The sequence below is a fragment of the Heptranchias perlo genome, chromosome 6, assembly GCF_035084215.1.
Source record: "Heptranchias perlo isolate sHepPer1 chromosome 6, sHepPer1.hap1, whole genome shotgun sequence".
In the NCBI taxonomy this organism is placed as follows: domain Eukaryota; kingdom Metazoa; phylum Chordata; class Chondrichthyes; order Hexanchiformes; family Hexanchidae; genus Heptranchias; species Heptranchias perlo.
The window spans coordinates 6,276,752-6,298,041 of NC_090330.1; the positions used below are offsets into that span (position 1 = coordinate 6,276,752).

The following is a 21,290-nucleotide window of genomic DNA, read 5'->3' on the forward strand; positions in this document are numbered from 1 at the left end:
TTTCCCAAATGCTACAGTGGAGATTTGAACCACTCCGAGGAGGGGAGGTTGGAGGTTGTGAACCTGTGTCTTAGCTCTCAGTGGAAGAATGTATGGGATTGCTCACTACTGTGCTAGTGTATGTTATTCTGGTTACGTCTCGGTAAACTCAACACAGTCATTTTAATGTTTCCCCAATAAAATAGCTTTGGGACATCTCGTTCTACTTGCTGCTTATCAAACATTTTAAATCATGACAGAAGATTATCTAATTGCCTTCTCACCCAGGGAAAGGGTGATTGGTAGAGAGATAGAATACCTTAAAAATAATTTCAATTGATAAAAATGCTGGTCGTGAAATGGACTGAGAACTTAGTTAAGAAAAGAACTCACGTTTGTACTACCTTTCATGCCTTCAGGGCATCCAAAGCACTTTACCTTTACAGCCAATTAATTACTTCTGAAGTGTGGTCACTTTGTTTTGTCGGCAAACGCAGCAACCAATTTGTGCACAGCAAGGTCCCACAACCAAGCACAGAGATGAATGGCTAGATAATTTATTGTGGTGTTAGTTCTGATAATGTCCATCTGACCTCCTCTCCTTCTCTAAATAGCTCAGCTGGTTAACATACAGCCAAGAATGGAACGTAACTGTTCAAACCAGGAGGGTCTTAGGTACGACCTCAGCCAGGATTCAGCTGACTGAAGCCAGGGCGATGGAGAAGGGTACAGTCATGGAGTCCCCTGGATGGGCGATGTGAAAACAGGATTGTGGAGAGGGAGGAGGTGAGAACCAGCCAGCGTTCCCTATCTTGATCTATACCAGTGACCCCTCCTTCCAAGTGGGCATGTGTGGATCTTGGAGGAAGACAGAATCAGACTCTTTATGAACCTCTCCACCCCTATATGATCAAATAGCCTGCTAACACTTGAGATGTCAGCTCTCAAATGATGAATGGCCAATTAGGGGAGACACTGCAGGTCAGCTAAGGCCCATAGAATCTTGCCCAGCATGAGTCAGTGCTTTCAGGATGGGAGTGGGAAGATTAATCTGTTTCAAAAAAAACAATTACAAAAAATAAATAAATTCCACTCAGTGACAATGTGAAATATTTGTATATGGTTAAACAAAAATTCAAACATCAAGATTTATTCTTGTTGGACACAGAGTAAAAGGTGATATCGTGATCTTTGAAGTGTTGAAAAACAAACACACGCACAGATGACCGAGCAGGTTCAGGTCGAGAAAACGTGAATTAGATCATGAACAAACAGATCAATAAATCAGCCTGCTTCAGCGATTGCCTGCTATGCCTATTTCAGACAGGAATGTGGCACAGACAGCCAATGTCAGTTTTACAGCACCCTTAAAGCTCACAGGAGACGGCAGCAGCAGAATTTCAGACTCTGAGAAATGTCAGTGGGTTCCTCTCCCACTGATGCTCTGAAGGGATTGTCGACATACGCGCAATTTCCAGCAAAGATCACTCAATAGTGATTGGGAGCGGGAATCCTGACTGTCCTTTCCCCTGCCTAGCCCAGGGACACCAAGGCCAATTGTATGGCTCAATAGTATACCAGGCAGCACCTTTAAGACTAAGACAGACAACCACAAGGGGAAGTTGCTCTCACTTACTTTAAAAAGAAACCACACATGATGGGTTTGCCCACATAACAACAGTGCCTGCACTTTAAATGTAATTCCTTGGTCATGGAGTGCTTTGGCACATCCTGAGACCATAAGGTGCTTTATAAATGCAAGCTCCTTTATGTTTCTCCCATACATCCCATAGCTAGCGTGAATGCCTCACTCCAAAGCACATTCACAAAGGAGTTGTGGGCTGCAAGCAGGTGAGCCTCCGCAGATTGTGTGCAGTGGAGATTTTTAAACTGAGAAATGAAATTGGGCAGTGTGGAGACAGAAAATCAACAACTACCTGCCTCGCTACACAGCAAGTAGCTGCAGCATGGAAACTAGCCAATAGACCTTTTAAAAAAGGGACACAAAAGTAACCTTGAATAAAAAATTCAAAGATAACTAACTTCTAAAACCTGCAAGGGTTTTTTCTCACCACATCTCCCCAAGACTACCTTACCGTTCCACTTGCACCCTCCAGTATCTCATCTAAGTGGCCATTCTTCACTTTTGAGCTCAACAGTGAGCGGAACCCGGCTATTCAACCACAGGGAGCATCACACCCAATCCTGTCCTCACCCAATGTCCATATACCTGAAACCTCCAGCAAAGGTCACTGTCCAGCAATATAGGAACAGGAACTGATCTAGGCTGATACTCCGACGCAGTACTGAGGGAGCGCTGCACCATCGGATGTGCCGTCTTTCGAATGAGATGTTAAACCGGTGCGCCGCCTGCCCTCTCAGGTGGACGCAAAAGATCTCATGGCACTATTTCGAAGAGCAGGGGAGTTCTCCTCGGTATCCTGGCCAATATTTATCCCTCAACCAACACCACAAACAGATTATCTGGTCATTATCACATTGCTGTTTGTGGGATCTCGCTGTGCACAAATGGGCTGCCGGGTTTCTTACATTATAACAGGGACTATACCTAAAAAAGAGAAGTACTTATTTGGCTGTAAGGCGCTTTGGAACATCATGAGGTCATGAAAGGTGCTACATTAATGAGTCTTCATTTTTTTTCCCCTTTATTTTAGAATCTCCTCTGCTATCCTAGTGACTTAAGTCAATGCCAGGTGTGTAATTAAATGATAAAAAATCAGCCAAGTTCCGCTATGATTTGGCATTTTCCAGCAACTTTTATTTCCTCATGCCCAGCACAAAGGAGCATTCCCACAGGCATGCTTCCTGATTTGAAACTTGAGTTTATGCGCAGAGTAATCCAAGACACAGCATGCCCCAGGTGAACAATAACCATGTTTGCCATCAATGTGTACACTGGAGACAGTAATTCCAGACATCACTGACTGAGGAATAAACACTGACAGACAATATATCTCAGGCTACAACTACTAAATATTCTGGTTTAATAAGAAATAAGATCAGCAGAAGCTAAAGTAAAAAAACAGCAGGGAGAGATAAACCACAGCGTTCCCCTCTGAGCTTACAGAAACTGTTACAAAACATGATGCCTTGAAGTTCCCATAAATCTCGGAAAGAACACTCTTAATTTGGACCAACGCCCTCGATGCTAAATTTATACGCGTAATCGGATATTCACATAGCCGTAGTTCATTGGTTGCCTGAAAGAGCAGATATTCGCGGAAGAAATCTTGCTGCAGGACCCCAGTTAGACCCCCTGCTCTTTGGTTTGAAGTCTAAACTGGAAGAAAGGAAGATTAATAAAAGAACTATCCTTCCCAGTGAAGCACTGCCAACCAAAGCAGTGTTCAAAGGCACAGCCAAATAGGTTTCCTGCTTATGATGTTTATACCTGTGAAACAAAGCAACTCTGATAATAGAGGGATAGCCCAACCAGCACAGATAATCAAAGTCACGTGATATTCATTAAGGCCTGACATTAGTCAAGTCAGTCGTCACCTCGGATAGCAAAACAGTCAGTACTTCCAAAAAGGAAGGGACATATTTTCAACTTGTCATAACACTACCAAGCTATGAATTCTCAAAGAAAAATTAAAATATAGAGTTATGAATCATAAAATACAAGACAGATCGCCAGATACAAAGATATTTCAAAAAGGAAATTGGATATATATATATATATATACTTGAAGGGGAAAAATTTGCAGGGCTATGGAAAAAGAGCAGGGGAGTGGGACTGATTGGATGGCTCTTTCAAAGAGACATGATTGGCCTCCTTCTGTGCTGTATCACTATGATTCCAAATTTAGTTCCTGATCTGCGCTGTTACCAAATCTCACCTGGGATGTCAAGTGGAGCAGTACAAGTGGCTTGAGAAGTAAAAAAAAAGAACTTGTTATTCTGCTCCTGAGCAGCAATCAGCTGAGGATGGAATCCTTCTCGGCCTCAATACCCACCCCCCTTAGAATCAAATAGCCTGCCTTCAATCACATAGTCAATGTCTGCGGAAGCATACCCTAGCAGGAGTCAGCCCCATCAGTGGAGAAAAAAATAACTGCTGTTCACATGTTACATGCAAGAGTCTGGCTGCTAAGATCCACCGACTGATGGGATTGCAACAAAGCATGTACACACATTGCACATGGTGGAGACTGACCTAAACACATTAGGCAGTGTACACCCTCCGTGGGAATCCACTTGCCAAACAGTAACTCCCAGATTTTTGCATGAATTCAGGCCTCTACACAACTATCTAGAGAGAAAAACATAGCATATATGGGAATTATCTAAGGGTAAGCATTTAAAACTTGGAAGTACTCCCAGTCAGAGATCATTTCACCTTTAAGATGACGAGAGAAAATTCTCTCCAAGCTACAGCCCACAATTTCCAACAGTGGGAGGTTTGTGCTGCCACAGTTGCAATGTGTCGACTTTGTGAAGGTCAGTGACTTCTCAGCTTCCAGCGTCACCTGAATTGCTGTGAGCAGCAATAGTTAACCATCAAACAACTATTCATGATTTTAAGTGTGTTGTGGTTGGAATCCTTGCCGGAATACTAACACTGCAAAAAAAAAATTCATTACCGCGTACTGACAGGGCACCGCGGTGAGTGCAAAGGATTCTAGACTCACATAGGTCTGAGAGATAATTCCACCATACATCCACCCACTACTGCCAGTCACAGGTGACTTATGGTCAGCTTGATAAGATTGCACACAAATTATTTATTTAATTTTTAAAAAAATTTTAAAAAAGGACTTTATTTTCATTTCACATTTTCACCTCTCCTAGAAACACTGGGGTGGGGGGGGGGGGGGGGGTGAAATTGGCGATCGAGCATGGGCAGTCCATTTCGCTACCCGTATGATTTCCTTTTCCACTGATTACAGTCAATTGGGCGGAAAGTAAAACGGGCTATGGATGAGCTGTCGTTCGTTTCGCACTATCCGCCCCTTCCCCTAGACCAATTTCATCCTCACTCACTCTTGCTGGGGTACAGTCATAGAGTTCATATCAAAATGATATAGATAGATATTAATTAATTAATTAAAAAGTTTTGATAGAGTAACAAACTGTTTCCATTGGCAATTGGCAAAAGAACCAGCAGGGGAGATGAGCATAATTTTTTTTTTTTTTTTTTTTACACACAGCGAGTTATGATCTGGAATGCGCTGCCTGAAAGGGTGGTGGAAGAAGATTCAATAGTAACTTTCAAAAGGGAATTGGATATATACTGGAAAAGAAAAATTTGCAGGACGATGGGGAAAGATCAGGGGAGTGGGACTAATTGGATAGCTCTTTCAAAGAGTCAGCACAGGCATGATGGGCCGAATGGCGGCCTTCTGTGCTGTATGGTTCTATGATTCTATACAAACATAGTGATGCTGAGATGAATCCTCAAAACTGGGGAGGCGGGGGGTGGGGGGCGGTGGGTTGGAATTCCTTGTCACCTCCCCTGGGCTGGATGGCGGTCTTCAGGCATCTCCAACACCACAACCAAGTAGCTATTTTTCATGTTTGAGGCTAGACCGCGAGTGCTCGTGGACTATTTCACTGCGCAGGTTCATTGACACCAGAGCCTGAGGCCCTCCCCACCCAACATCACACAAATGCACTTTCCAGCAGGGCTCCCTGTTCTTAAGCAATCAGGGGCATTTTGAGGATTCACCTCAGTATCACTTTGTTTGTATAGAATCATAGAACCATACAACACAGAAGGAGGCCATTCAGCCCATCATGCGTGTGCTGACTCTTTGAAAGATCTATCCAATTAGTCCCACTCTCCTGCTTTTCTCCATAGCCCTGCAAATTTTTCCTTTAAGTATTTATCCAATTCCCTTTCAAAATATCTTTGATGTATCTAGAGATCTGTCTTGTTGTGAATCATAAAATAGTCCATTTTTTAATATTTCTTTGAGAATTTATAGCTTGGCAGTGTTATGACATTGAAAACACGTCACTTCCTTTTTGGAAGCACCGTCTGCTTCGCTATCAGACGTGATGAATGACCTGACTGTTGTCTGGCCTTATTTACTCTATCAAAACCCTTCATAATTTTGAACCTCTATTAAATCTCCTCTGCTCTTAAGGATAACAATCCCAGCTCCTCTAGTCTCGCCACGTAACTGTAGTGTTATACGTATTGATGGAGATGTGCGTCTTTTCTTGCAAACTGGTAGGAGACTGCTTTTCCTGCAGTCTCCATTGCTCTCGATTTACACAAAGTAAAAGTGAAATAATACATAAAAGATGAAAAGAAGTGCTCAACTGCAACAATGGCCCACTGGACCGAGACCTGTACATTTACAGTGTCAGCCAAGGTTCAGTTGGTAGCACTCTCTCCTGACTCAGAAGGTTGTGGGTTCAAGTCCCACTCTAGAGAGCAGAGCACAAAAATCTAGGCTGACGGTCTGGTGCCATACTGAGGGAGAACTGCACTTGTTAGAGGTGCTGTCTTTCAGATGAGACGTTAAACCGAGGCCCCATCTGCTCTCTCAGGTGGACGCAGAAGATCCCACAGCACTGTTTCGAAGACAAACAGGGGAGTTCTCTGCGTTATCCTGGCCAATATTTATCCCTCAACTAACATCACCAAAAAAGATTATCTGGCCATTATCACATTGCTGTTTGTAGCTGCCATATTTCCTACATTACAACAGTGACTACACTTCTAAAATACTTCATTAGCTGTAAAGCGCTTTGGGGCGTCCTGAGGTCATTGAAGGCGCTATAAAAATGCAAGTCTTTCTCACTAGTAACAGTACAGGGACAAGGGAGTTACTGGTCCAATGAATACATTTCCATACCACTGTATGCTCAACTAACTGTGCTGCTCACAGGCAAGGAGCTTCTCATGCAGACTTTCTAATGAACATCGCACAAACCTCTGCAATTATGAAAGTTGAACCGTGGCAGCTCCCCTGATAGTTCAGTGAGTAAACCCACCACAAGGTGTGGACCCAACCATATTGATAAAGCAGCTATCACCTTCTATCCTCGCTCTGCACCACGCTAACTAATCCCGTTATAATAGGCTCCAGCAGCCCTGAGGGAAAGAACATTTTTAAAAATCAAAATAGCCTGGCAGTGTTTCCACTCCTGAATGCTGTCCAGGTCAAACAGCAAGGGAATGGGAACACACAGTTGCAGCTCTGTCAGTACACCCACATTCAAAGCAGCAGGTCCAGAGTAGTATGAGCACATCTCACCAAACCAATTTTTAAAAAATATTGTTTGTGTGTATTACACATCCACCCCTAAATTTGGCAGATTGTTAGTGACAGGGGATTATTAGCAATTTCACTGTACAACAAATTCAGTCCATAGCACTCCCACTCTAAGGCGCTGTATATTTTTATTGAATCTTCTCCAGACTCAATAGTTGGCATAGCTGCTCTTATAATCAGTCGCTTAAAAAAGACAGAAAGGGCCATCATTTCCCAGGACTTGAAAGTTGTGGGTGGAATAATTTTTCTGCCACTAAAATCATCGCTGCAAATGTTAATCAAAAAGGAATGATTTACATTTGGTAATAATGCTTCAAAGTCAGAATAGGACACAAAGTGGTAATATAGTTCAGTTGGTAGCACATTCGCCTCTGAGTCAGAAGATCATGGGTGCAAGTCCCACTCCAGAGACACGGGCACATAATCCAGCTGAAACTCCCAATGCAGTACAGAGGGAGCGCTGCACAGTCGGAGGTGATGTCTTTTGGATGAGACGTTAAAACTGAGGCTCCATCTGCTTTCTCGGGTGGACGTAAAAGATCCCATGGCACTATTTTGAAGAAGAGCAGGGGAGTTCTGCCCGATGTCCTGGCCAATATTTATGCCTCAACCAACATCACTTAAAAACAGATTATCTGATCATTATCACGTTGCTGTTTGTGGGAACCTTGCTGTGAGCAAATTGGTTGCCCCGTTTCCCTAGATTACAACAGTGACTACACTCCAAAAGTACTTCTTTGGCTATAAAACACTTTGGGACGTCCAGAGATTGTGAAAGGCGCTATATAAATGCAAGTTCTTTCTTTTTTCTTTATCCAAAATACCTTAAATGACAGAATTATTTACATTTTATGCCCGTGCAGTTAATGTAGATTTTTCTGCCTGGTACAATTCCACAAGTTTTTCAGGTTTTCTTTAACGTATAAAAGCAAAATACAAAAAACAGCAACTGACACACATTCTGCATCTGTTAACATTACTAGCACTTTTGTTAATTTATGTGCAAACTGAAAACAAATGCATAGCCATAGCACTAGCTGGAGTGCTACAAACAGAATTTGCACCCTTGAGGGTAACAACGGGGGAAAATAAAGTCGGCCATTTTGACTGCTATCCAGTGGCCTCTTTTGGAATGAGCAAGTATATGGAAATAATAAGGGAAGTATAGGACCAGAGTAGTCCAACCAGCTGTTCCAGATATCAAGGACAGGCCAGATTCAGCCAAGGTACCCTCCATAAGATAATGCAATCTCTTTATTGAGTATAAGGAGTCATTGAGTATATTCAAGACTGAGATAGATAGATTTTTGGACTCCAGGGAATCAGGGGATATGGGGATTGGGTGGGAAAGTGGAGTTGAGGCCAAAGATCAGCCATGATCTTATTGAATGGTGGAGCAGGCTCAAGGGGCCGAATGGCCTTCTCCTGCTCCTATTTCTTATAAAAGAAAAAGACTTGCATTTATATAGCAACTTACATGACCTCAGGTTATTCTCAAGTGTCAGCCAGAGTTTCTGTCCCAGTCACTATCCTGTGAACCCTACTGGAAAGTCCCATGTATTCAGGTCGAACGAGGTCAAGACCACTTTTGACGCCCCACTCTCCACCCCTGCCCCACCCCCCACAAAGGCTTCAACTGGGTGCTAATACTGACCTAACAAAAATAAAAAACAACTTGTATTTATACAACACCTTTAACATAGTAAAACGTCACAAGACACTCCACAGGAGCGTAATCAAACAAAACTTGATACGAGCCACGTAGGAGATATTAGGGCAGGTGACCAAAATCCTGGTCAAAGAGGTAGGTTTTAAGGAGGAGAGGCAGAGAGCACCAGAGGTTTAGGGAGGGAATTCCAGAGCGTAGAGCCTAGGCAGCTGAAGACACAGCTGCCAAGGGTGGAGCGCTGAAAATTGGGGATGCGCAAGAGGCCAGAATTGGAGGAGCGCAGAGATCTTGGAGGGTTGTAGGGCTGGGAGGAGGTTACAGAGATAGGGGGTGCGAGGCCATGGAGGGGTTTGAAAACAAGGGTGAGAATTTTAAAATCGAGGACTTGCACTTGCAGAATAACCATGTTGACAAGGTACCACATCTAAACCCAGCACAATTCAGCGACACCAGGAGAGGGGAGCGGGTGGCGGGGGGCCGGGTGGCGGGGGGCCGGGAGCGGGTGGCGGGGGGCCGGGAGCGGGTGGCGGGGGGCAGGGAGCGGGTGGCGGGGGGCAGGGAGCGGGTGGCGGGGGGCAGGGAGCGGGTGGCGGGGGGCAGGGAGCGGGTGGCGGGGGGCAGGGAGCGGGTGGCGGGGGGCAGGGAGCGGGTGGCGGGGGGCAGGGAGCGGGTGGCGGGGGGCAGGGAGCGGGTGGCGGGGGGCAGGGAGCGGGTGGCGGGGGGCAGGGAGCGGGTGGCGGGGGGCAGGGAGCGGGTGGCGGGGGGCAGGGAGCGGGTGGCGGGGGGCAGGGAGCGGGTGGCGGGGGGCAGGGAGCGGGTGGCGGGGGGCAGGGAGCGGGTGGCGGGGGGCAGGGAGCGGGTGGCGGGGGGCAGGGAGCGGGTGGCGGGGGGCAGGGAGCGGGTGGCGGGGGGCAGGGAGCGGGTGGCGGGGGGCAGGGAGCGGGTGGCGGGGGGCAGGGAGCGGGTGGCGGGGGGCAGGGAGCGGGTGGCGGGGGGCAGGGAGCGGGTGGCGGGGGGCAGGGAGCGGGTGGCGGGGGGCAGGGAGCGGGTGGCGGGGGGCAGGGAGCGGGTGGCGGGGGGCAGGGAGCGGGTGGCGGGGGGCAGGGAGCGGGTGGCGGGGGGCAGGGAGCGGGTGGCGGGGGGCAGGGAGCGGGTGGCGGGGGGCAGGGAGCGGGTGGCGGGGGGCAGGGAGCGGGTGGCGGGGGGCAGGGAGCGGGTGGCGGGGGGCAGGGAGCGGGTGGCGGGGGGCAGGGAGCGGGTGGCGGGGGGCAGGGAGCGGGTGGCGGGGGGCAGGGAGCGGGTGGCGGGGGGCAGGGAGCGGGTGGCGGGGGGCAGGGAGCGGGTGGCGGGGGGCAGGGAGCGGGTGGCGGGGGGCAGGGGGCGGGTGGCGGGGGGCAGGGGGCGGGTGGCGGGGGGCAGGGGGCGGGTGGCGGGGGGCAGGGGGCGGGTGGCGGGGGGCAGGGGGCGGGTGGCGGGGGGCAGGGGGCGGGTGGCGGGGGGCAGGGGGCGGGTGGCGGGGGGCAGGGGGCGGGTGGCGGGGGGCAGGGGGCGGGTGGCGGGGGGCAGGGGGCGGGTGGCGGGGGGCAGGGGGCGGGTGGCGGGGGGCAGGGAGCGGGTGGCGGGGGGCAGGGAGCGGGTGGCGGGGGGCAGGGAGCGGGTGGCGGGGGGCAGGGAGCGGGTGGCGGGGGGCAGGGAGCGGGTGGCGGGGGGCAGGGAGCGGGTGGCGGGGGGCAGGGAGCGGGTGGCGGGGGGCAGGGAGCGGGTGGCGGGGGGCAGGGAGCGGGTGGCGGGGGGCAGGGAGCGGGTGGCGGGGGGCAGGGAGCGGGTGGCGGGGGGCAGGGAGCGGGTGGCGGGGGGCAGGGAGCGGGTGGCGGGGGGCAGGGAGCGGGTGGCGGGGGGCAGGGAGCGGGTGGCGGGGGGCAGGGAGCGGGTGGCGGGGGGCAGGGAGCGGGTGGCGGGGGGCAGGGAGCGGGTGGCGGGGGGCAGGGAGCGGGTGGCGGGGGGCAGGGAGCGGGTGGCGGGGGGCAGGGAGCGGGTGGCGGGGGGCAGGGAGCGGGTGGCGGGGGGCAGGGAGCGGGTGGCGGGGGGCAGGGAGCGGGTGGCGGGGGGCAGGGAGCGGGTGGCGGGGGGCAGGGAGCGGGTGGCGGGGGGCAGGGAGCGGGTGGCGGGGGGCAGGGAGCGGGTGGCGGGGGGCAGGGAGCGGGTGGCGGGGGGCAGGGAGCGGGTGGCGGGGGGCAGGGAGCGGGTGGCGGGGGGCAGGGAGCGGGTGGCGGGGGGCAGGGAGCGGGTGGCGGGGGGCAGGGAGCGGGTGGCGGGGGGCAGGGAGCGGGTGGCGGGGGGCAGGGAGCGGGTGGCGGGGGGCAGGGAGCGGGTGGCGGGGGGCAGGGAGCGGGTGGCGGGGGGCAGGGAGCGGGTGGCGGGGGGCAGGGAGCGGGTGGCGGGGGGCAGGGAGCGGGTGGCGGGGGGCAGGGAGCGGGTGGCGGGGGGCAGGGAGCGGGTGGCGGGGGGCAGGGAGCGGGTGGCGGGGGGCAGGGAGCGGGTGGCGGGGGGCAGGGAGCGGGTGGCGGGGAGCAGGGAGCGGGTGGCGGGGAGCAGGGAGCGGGTGGCGGGGAGCAGGGAGAAATGAATTGGAGAGAGAGAAAAAAATCACAAAGACAAAACAAGCTGTGGCTTGAATATTCAGATATGAATTTCTCCAAAATCATTCACAAAATTGGGAATCAATCAAGTAGTTTTTCTCAAAATGACAGCAGCTTTTTAAAAAAAAAATAAGGCCTACATTCAGTAACGCTCTGAAAAACAGTAGTCATTTTGTAATTATAACATTCTTTACCAAGACCATAAACTCATTCCAGACATACTGCATAGTGAGTGCAATATAATCTTGGGTATGCTGTTACGACTTGTACAAGAGAATCCCAAGTATTCAATATGTTGCTCAGTGTGGTCAAGGCTTCATACAATAAATTTGTTGGTTTTTCAGAAATATGTCTCCCTCTTGATCGGTCTCCTCTTACCCTCTATTGAAATCCAATTTTTAGCATGTTAATAACTAAACATTTATTAGCGATGAAAGTGATCGTATTGGACATGGCCTGACCTGAAATCATAACCTGCTCTTTCACTAGTTTTGACAGACGGATTCGGCCCTCTGCTCCAAAAGGTAGGATACCCCTGCTCTCATCTTATCTCACCATCTAAGTGAAATGGCTTGTTTATGCTAACGTCACCTGTGCCATTCATAATTTTGAAGACCTGCAGTTGTCCAAGGGGAGCAAACATGAGCATATCTGGCGCACACGGTTTCGACATCCATCGCCAGATCTAGTTGGACCAGAGGTAGGAGCAGGTTTATTAAATGGAGATGAAAGTAGGCTGGCTATGGGATTGCACACCGTGGGACTAATAATTATCACCCCCATGACAATCCTGAAGGTACAGATTTCAGCTCATAGGAAATTCTGTCTGCTTAAGGAAACTTGTGCTCATAACAAAGAGGGCAGACGGGGCCTCAGTTTAACGTCTCATCCTGAAGACGGCACCTCCGACAGTGCAGCACTCCCTCAGCCTAGATTTTGTGCTCAAGGCTCTGAAGTAAGACTTGACTGAGACTCAGAGGAGAGAGTGCTACCCACAGAACCACAGCTGTATCTCTTTCAGTCCTCCCACATTGAAAATGATTAGAGGTTCTAACCCAAAGTGTGAGTTTCAATAACGAAACACTTTCAGGATGGCTACCGTGAAACTGAGACAATATTTACAGAACATTTTTTTAAAAAATTCTTGTTGCAATTTCGAACCAGTTCTCAGCAGTTAAAGGTTTTTTAGGTTGGTTTGCATTTCAATAGCACCTTTCACAACCTCAGAACCTCCCAAAGCACTTTACAGCTAATGAGGTACTCTTGAAATGTAGTCACTGTTGTAATGTAGGAAACGCTGCAGCCAATTTGCACACAGCAAGGTCCCACAAACAGCAATGTGATAATGACCAGATAATCTGTTTTTTTTAAACAAAAAATGATGTTGGTTGAGGGGTAAATATTGACCAAGACACCAGGGAGAACTCCCCTGCTCTTCTTCAAAATAGTGCCGAGGAATCTTTTATGTCCACCTGAGGGGGCAGATGGGGCCTCGGTTTAACATCTCATCCGAAAGACGTTATCTCTGACAAGTGCAGCACTCTCTCAGTACTGCACTGGAGTGTGAATCTAGATTTTGTACAAAGAGGTGAAGTGTTGAGAGAAAGCCTGACCCACAACACCCCTCTTTCCCAAAGGCGAGAACTCATGCTGCGGACTGTACCTCAGGCATCAGCAGCTCTCCAGTACCATATCCAAGTGGTTTCTTTGTATCTCCTTTGTCCAATTTTAGTGACTCATAGCAAAATATGGTGCAATAGTCACTGGCAGCTCAAGTACCTCACCCAAGTAGCCATTCTTGATATGTGAATCCAACAGTGAGCATCAGATTAATCAACTGCAGGAGACAAACACACCAAGACTAATCTTATATTCAACCCAACATCCACACACATGATTTTTCTTGCAAGGTCATTAGATAGAGATCATGAATAGGAACCACAGGTGATTGTTCCCCTACCTACCCCAGCTGCAGCACCTGATTCACTATGGATGAGATTAACTAACTCAGCACAGACCAAGGATACAACCCAAGATTTTTGTAGTTTTTATGTCTCCATTTAATGGCAGTGCTAATGCCACATAAAGCAAGAGGAACTAGGTTCCGAAGATGTGACCTTTCTAACTAGTATGTAAGCTTGAAACCAGAGAGAACTTAATGGCCACAATACATTGTCTCAGATTTTAAAAAATCTCCCTTGATCCCTGCTTTTCAAAAGAAAAAAAAATCAAGATCATGAAAGCATGTCAATGCACATTTTCCTCTCTGGAAATATAGCCACTATACCTTCATTTCCCTAGCTAAGGAACCCTGGGAATGAAGCTCAGTGATGTAGCCTAGGATGGCAAATTTCAGGTATACACAAGTTCATACAAACTAAGCCTGATGAACTGATATGATTAACAACATTTTGAAATGCTGAAAATGCTCAGCAACAGTTCTCCACTTCAACAAGTAAGGAATGCGGCATCCCATAAATTAGCACCGTCAGCTGTAAAATGATTAATTCTCTGATCATCACTAACCGACTGCCTAAATACGCTTTTTCCCCCCTCAACAAAAGAAAATGGCACAGAGGGCTGTCATTTTTAATGTGGGAGGACTGAAAATGATACAGCTGTGGCTCAGTGGGTAGCACTCTCACCTGAGTCACACAGTCGTAGTTTCAAATCTTACTCGAGACTTGAGCACAAAATCTAGGCTGACACTCCGCTGAAGTACTGAGGGAGTGCTGCACTGTCGGGGGTGCCATCTTTAGGGTGAGACGTTAAACCGAGGCCCCGTCTGCCCTCTCAGGTGGACGTAAAAGATCCCATGGCACTATTTCAAAGAATAGCAGTTCTCCCGGTGCCCTAGTCAATATTTCTCTCATAACCAACGCTAAAACAGATCTGATCATTATCACATTGCTGATTGTGGGACTTTGCTGTGCAACAGTGACTACACTTCAAGAGTACTTCAATGGCTGTAAAGTGCTTTGGGATGTCATGAGGTTGTGAAAGGTTCTATATAAATCCAAGTCTTTTTTTCAGTAGCACATTGCAACTGTACTACTCATTTAAGCCAATGAGTGGCACAGTAACTGACATGACAGCACACCCAACAAGTCAGCTGATCCAGAGACGAGACAGAATTAGAGGACCTAACCCCAAAGTGTGAGTTTCAATAATGAAATACTTTCAGGATGGCTACTGCTATACTGAAACAATAAAGAACATTTTTTTGAAATTCTCGTTGCAATTACGGACCAGTTCTCAGCAGTTAAAGGCTTTTTAGGTTGGTTTGCTTTTTAAGTCAGATTCTGGGAGCCAGCTCCTAGCATTCATGCCCATGAATCCAGTATTTGTAGACTGTCAACAGTCTCCTACACCTAGTTATACTTGACTTAAATGAAGATTGCTATAAAAGCACATTTAGAGAAAGTGCATTACAGTACAAATACTTTCCAAAGTGCTGAACGGGTTTTACAGTTGACCTCATTTTACGACCTGCTTTGGTGCAAACGAGCCCCCCCCCCCCACCCATATTTATGCAGTGGGTACTAAACCTTTCTATTCATGACCTAGCTCTTAAGAGTTGTGCAAGAGGCAGCAGATTGTCCAACAAGATTAATTAATCCTTGACTGGAGCTGCACAGTATTTGATTTCATCCTGTTATGAAGGGGTTTGATAAGGTAAGACGTAGAGAAGATGTTTCCACTTGTGGGGGGGGGGGGGGGGGGGGGGGTAAGACCAAAACTAGGGGTCATAGATATGAGAGTCATCAATAAATCCAAAAGGGAATTCAGGAGAAACTTGTTTACCCAAAGAGTGGTAAAAATGTGGAACTTGCTACCACATGGAGTAGTTGAGGTGAATAGCATAGATGAATTTAAGGGGAAGCTCGATAAGCACGAGGGAGAAAGGAATATAAAGTTCTGCTGATAGGGTTAGATGAAGAGGGGTGGGAGGAGGCTTGCATGGAGCGTAAACGCCGGCATAGGCCAGTTGGGCTGAATGGCGTTTCAGTGCTGTAGATTCTTATGTAATTCTATGTAATTAAAACGGTTTCTCTTACTTTTGCGTTGTTGTCCAATGATGCTCACAGCCTCCTGGAGCAAGTTAGCAGGCAACAGAGCGGGCATGGAATTGAAATAGGCAAAACCCACCTCAAATGGGACCATTTGTTCAACTCCCCACCAACAACAATAAAAGATGACCATAAACCTGAGTAATCTGCGGCAGTAAATAGACAAGGAAGGCTCGAACAAAAAATAGGAATAAGGGGAAACCGTTTCCATTGACAGGAGGGCCGGTAACCAGAGGACACAGATTTAAGATAACTGTCGAGAAAACGAGAGGGGAGATGTGGGGTAGTTTTTTTTACGCAATGACTTATGGAATGCACTGCCTGACAGGGTGGTGGAAGCAGATTCAATAATAACTTTCAAAAGGGAATTGGATAAATACTTAAAAAGGAAAAATTTGCAGGGCTATGAGGAAAGAACAGGGGAGTGGGATTAATTGGATAGCTCTTTCAAAGAGCCGGCACAGGAACCATAGGCTGAATGGCCTCCTTCTGTGCTGTATCATTCTATGGTTGTCCTGCAATGTGGAATTTACTCACCAAGATATTGAGGTGTTGGAGGTAGTTCAAAGAAAAGGCATGAAGCTGATCCTTAGTGTCAGATGTCTGAAGCATCAGATTGGAGAAACTTAGGCTTTTCAGCCTTAAAAAGAGGTGACTCAGAGGTGATCTTTTAGAGGTTTATCTGATAGTAAAAGATGTACTTGGAAAATTGCTTCAAACTAAATTATGAGATAAGGACAAGAGGACACAAATTCAAAGGCGAATTTAAGGCTGATGTCAGGAAGCCCTTCTTCACGTAAAGAGTGGTCAATACATGGAATGGATATCTTTGTAGAGTAATGGATGCAAAAACCCTTCAGCATTAAAGAAACAGCTAGATACTGTAATGGGAACCATAAGGTCTTTACGGATAGATGAAACAAGATGCCATGAATGAACTCCTCATCCTTATTTATCATGTGATCTTGTGTGAGGATTAGAACCAGCTGCAACTACGCACGCGCACGCGCGCGCGCACACGCGCGACCAAAAGCTTGGTCAAAGAGGTAGGTTTTAAGGAGCATCTTAAAGGGAGAGAGGGAGGAAGAGAGGCGGAGAAGTTTAGGGAGGGAATTCCAGAGTTTAAGGCTTAGGCAGCTGAAGGCACTGCCACCAACAGTAGAACAATTAAAATCAGGGATGCACAAGAGGCCAGAATTGGACTGAAATATCTAGCTATTGGACAGTAATATTATTCACATTACAAAACTGTTCAAAACTTGGCACACAACCTAATGGTAAAACCTTCCGGCTTGAGTCAACTCATTACAAAACTAAACACAAGATTCAGAGTGGCTGAGGCATCTTACAATCCACAATGCACAGAGCCTGGCAAAGCCTCAGGGACCGTGCAAGCTCTTGAAGTGTAACTGAACCATTTGTTGCATTAACCATATGGAGCACTCATTTATACAAAAGGGTTATATTCACTGTCGTCATTGCGGATAAACTGTAGTCAATGAGTGTCTTGGAGTTGTAGCGACTGTTCATAACCACAATTTGCTCCAAGGCAAATTCTAATACTAAGCCTTGGTTCAGTGATAGTCTGAGTCACAAAGTCGTGGGTTCATGACCGATTCCAAAGACTTGAGCACATGCTGTACTGTTGGAGGTGCCACATAAAACTGAAGTCCCATCTGCCCTCTCAGGTGGATGTAAAAGATTCCACAACACTATTCAAAGAAAAACAGGGGAGTTCTCCCAGTGTCCTGGCCAATATTTATCCCTCAACTAACATCACTAACACAGATTTCAAGAGAACAGCGTCCACGACGCCACACAACCCTGCCACGGTAACCTCTGCAAGACATGCCAGATCATCGACACAGATACCACCATCACACGAGATGACACCACCCACCAGGTGCATGGTTCATACTCCTGTGACTCAGCCAACGTTGTCTACCTCATACGTTGCAGGAAAGGATGCCCCAGAGCATGGTACATTGGCGAGACCATGCAGACGCTGCGACAACAGATGAACGGACACCGCGCAACAATCGCCAAACAGGAGGGTTCCCTCCCAGTCGGGGAACACTTCAGCAGTCATGGACATTCATCCACCGACCTTCGGGTAAGCGTACTCCAAGGCGGCCTTCGAGACACACGACAACGCAAAATCGTCGAGCAGAAATTGATAGCCAAGTTCCGCACCCATGAGGACGGCCTCAACCGGGATCTTGGGTTCATGTCACGCTACACGTTACCCCACCAGCGAACAAATGTTATCTGTTTTTAATATAATGGGTCATTTGCTGGCTCTCTCTGCCTTCCGGATGTTTCTGCCTCTCTCTGTTTTTTTTTCTCTGTTTTTTTTTCCCTGTTTGTTTTTTTATTGAATGTGTATTCGGAGGTTCTGCAGGTAACACCTCTCTGTCTGAACACGGTGATTGCCTTGGCAACGGGCAGTTGCAGAGGCAGTCTGTAAACACCATTTATTATTGTTCAATATGTATAAATGCGTAGGCTTCAAGGAGATCTTGAAACATTTGCCTGAGGAAGGAGAAAATCTCCGAAAGCTTGTGAATTTAAAATAAAATTGCTGGACTATAACTTGGTGTTGTAAAATTGTTTACAGATTATCTGGTCATTTATCTCTCTGCTGTTTGTGGGATCTTGCTGTGTGTAAATTGGCTGCTGCATTTCCTTACATTGCAGCAGTGACTACGTCCAGGCTTGGGCTGACAAGTGGCAGATAACATTCACACTACATCATCATCATTGGTGGAGGTATCGTCAGAGCTCCTGTAACTATCTTCCACAATTAAGGCAGGGACTTGAACTCTGGGGTTGTGTTTCGGATTGTCCACGGTTGCTCTTTCATTGACCTGTTATGTATACAACAGTGCATCATGGCTTGCAGGTCGCGGATGCCATTGGCTAATTCAAGGTTTAGCTCGTCTGCCTTTTGATGGCATCTCCTCCATTAAGGGCCCCACAACCCTCCTCCAGGCACTCATCCACCTGAAGCGGTCGGCACTTTCTGGCGGTGGGCAGGTTATTTAACCGCCACCCGGCACTAGTCACAGGTAGTACCATCTACTGTCATTACGATAGCAGGTTTCAACACCTAACTTGAATGTATCACACCACAAAAGTGCCAGGTAATGACCATCTTGAACAAGAGAAAGCCAGCCATCTCCCCTTGACCTCAAACAGCCATCACCAAGACCAAGTCCCTCACCATCAACATCTTTGGGATCACCATTGACCAGAAGCTTCTGGTCATAACACGCTACAAGAGCGGGGTAGAGGAAGGGTACTTTGCAATGATCAGCTCACCCCCTCAAAAGCCTATCCATCATCTACAAAGCTCAAGTCATGAGTGCGATTGAATGCTCACCACTTGCCTGGATGAGTGCTGCCGCAACAACACTCAAGAAGCCAACACCATCGACAGAGCAATTCGTCTGATCAGTGCTCTTGCCACTGGACTGACTATCCACCTCCTCCACTACAGCACTGTGATTGCAGTATGCACCATCTATGGGATGTATTGCAGCAACTCACCAAGGCTACTTCAACAGCATCTCCATCCCCTGTCAGCCATACCACGATAAGGACAAGATCAGCAATGTGATGGGAACACCATCACCTCTGACTGGAACGTGTATCGCTGTTCCTTCATTGTCACTGGGTCACTATCCTGGAATTCCCTACCTAACAACATTGTGGGAGGACCATCACAAGGACTGCAGCCATTGAAGGATCATCACCACCTTCTCACGGCAACTAGGATGCGCAATAAATGCAGCCTAACCAGCGACGCCCACATCCCGAAAACAAATTTTTAAAAAAAGGACTGTTAGAAAGGTTAGAAGCTGTGGTCGGAGGATTCAGTACTCTGTCAGAGTGGTGGAACACAGCTTCACACGCTCAGTATCTGCATATGGAGCTGAACTCAGTCCCATCACCATGTGGACGTGTCAAATAAAGGCCAGCAACTTCATGAAGGGTTAAGAACTTGATGAGTCGTCACTAGGCTGCTCTCACACAGCTTTTACTACCCAGCTTCAATAAAGCATCAGTGGAACATGGAAGCAAGCCACATCCCTTCTAAGCCATGGAGAAACCAACAATTGGATGGGAGACAGGCAAAGAAGGGGGATTAGAAAGGATATCATAAAAGGAATAGTGAGGCTAGATGAGAAGCTCTCAAATCTATAGTTACATCACAGTTTAATGTCTACTGGACAAACTGAATATTCTAATGCAATTTGCACAGGAAGAGGGAATTAAGAGCTGATTAAAGCACGAGGCACAGACATCAGCCCCCTATTTCCATGAAACCAAGAGACAAACATGGGATCTTTTCCTACAATGTGCACATTCATTTTCATTTATAGTGCTTACTAGTTTTGAATTTTTTGCATTTCATTCACCACCAATAGATAGAATTAAACCGCTAAGGAATTAATCATGCAACTACGTGTAAGCTTTTTTTCTACAATCTTCTCCGGAGGGTGGTAACATATATTTGGTCATGGGGTTGGGGTGGGGGGGGGGCAACAGCCACCCAATTCCTCCCACCAATGATCATTCTTCATGGGTGAGCAAAGACAGCAGTCATGTTGGATGGTATGGGTATTAAGGGATATGGATCCAAGGCAGGTAAATGGGGTTAAGATACAGATCAGCCATGATCTAACTGAATGACTGAACAGGCTTGAGGGGCTGAATGGCCTACTCCTGTTCCTATGTTCCATTGTGGGAGGGGTATCCCAATAGTCTTGGTCACACATGCAGATTTTTCAGCAGGAATCACTAGACCACGATCAGGATGAAGAACCTTGTCCGATTGTGTTCCTCGCTCCCTAGTCCAGAAGCATTATGGCCAATTACAGTGCACCCCGACCACTGCCCCAGCCGAGACAACACAAGAAAGGTCAAGGAGGCGAAAAGGTCATTCAGCCATCAAAGCTCTCCCTTCTAGTGCCCGAGCTCTTCCATTTTAGCATCCAACTGCATTTTAGAGCAAAAGTGACCACGAAGCTGGCGGACTGTCATAAAAACCCAAGTAGTTCACTAACGTCCTTTAGGGAAAGAAAGCTGCCATCCTTACCCAGTCTGAACTATATGTGAATCCAGTCCCACAACAACGTGGTTGACTCTTAACTGCCTTCTGAAGTGGCCTAGCAAGCCACTCAGTTACATCAAACCTCGAGCAGTTCAAGAAGGTGGCTCACCACCATCTTTTCAGGGCAAATAGCAATGGGCAAATTCCAGTCTTGCCAATGATCCCACATCTAGAGAATTAATTAAAAAAAAAACATTAACAGACAAAATGCAATAAAGGGAAGATTTAACTACTTCACACGGTGGATGGTGAAACAGACTGCATAGGGAGGCAAGTAGAGGCATGCAGCCTAAGCAAATTCAAGAGGGAGCTGGATAGCATTATCATAGAAAGAAGCAACCAAAGGATATGTGAGATGGAGTATAATAGTGGAGAGTACCACCCTCAAGGTCCTGCTTTTTCATTTAGCATGCAGCTCCTGATACTCCTTCAGTAGGACCTCCTCGCTGATCTTTCCTATGTCGTTGGTTCCGACATTTATCACAACAACTAGTTCATCCCCCCTCCCTTTCCAAGTTCCTTTCTAGCCACTTCAAGATATCCCTTACCCTGGCACCAGGTAGGCAACAC

The 21,290-nt window shown here is 47.9% G+C and overlaps 1 protein-coding gene across 1 annotated transcript in view; it reads right to left on the reverse strand.

Annotated features, from left to right (window-relative positions):
* Positions 1-21,290, reverse strand: part of pak1 (p21 protein (Cdc42/Rac)-activated kinase 1) — a 168,700-nt gene that overhangs the window by 105,766 nt on the left and 41,644 nt on the right. The gene's annotated exons all lie outside the window — the stretch shown is intronic.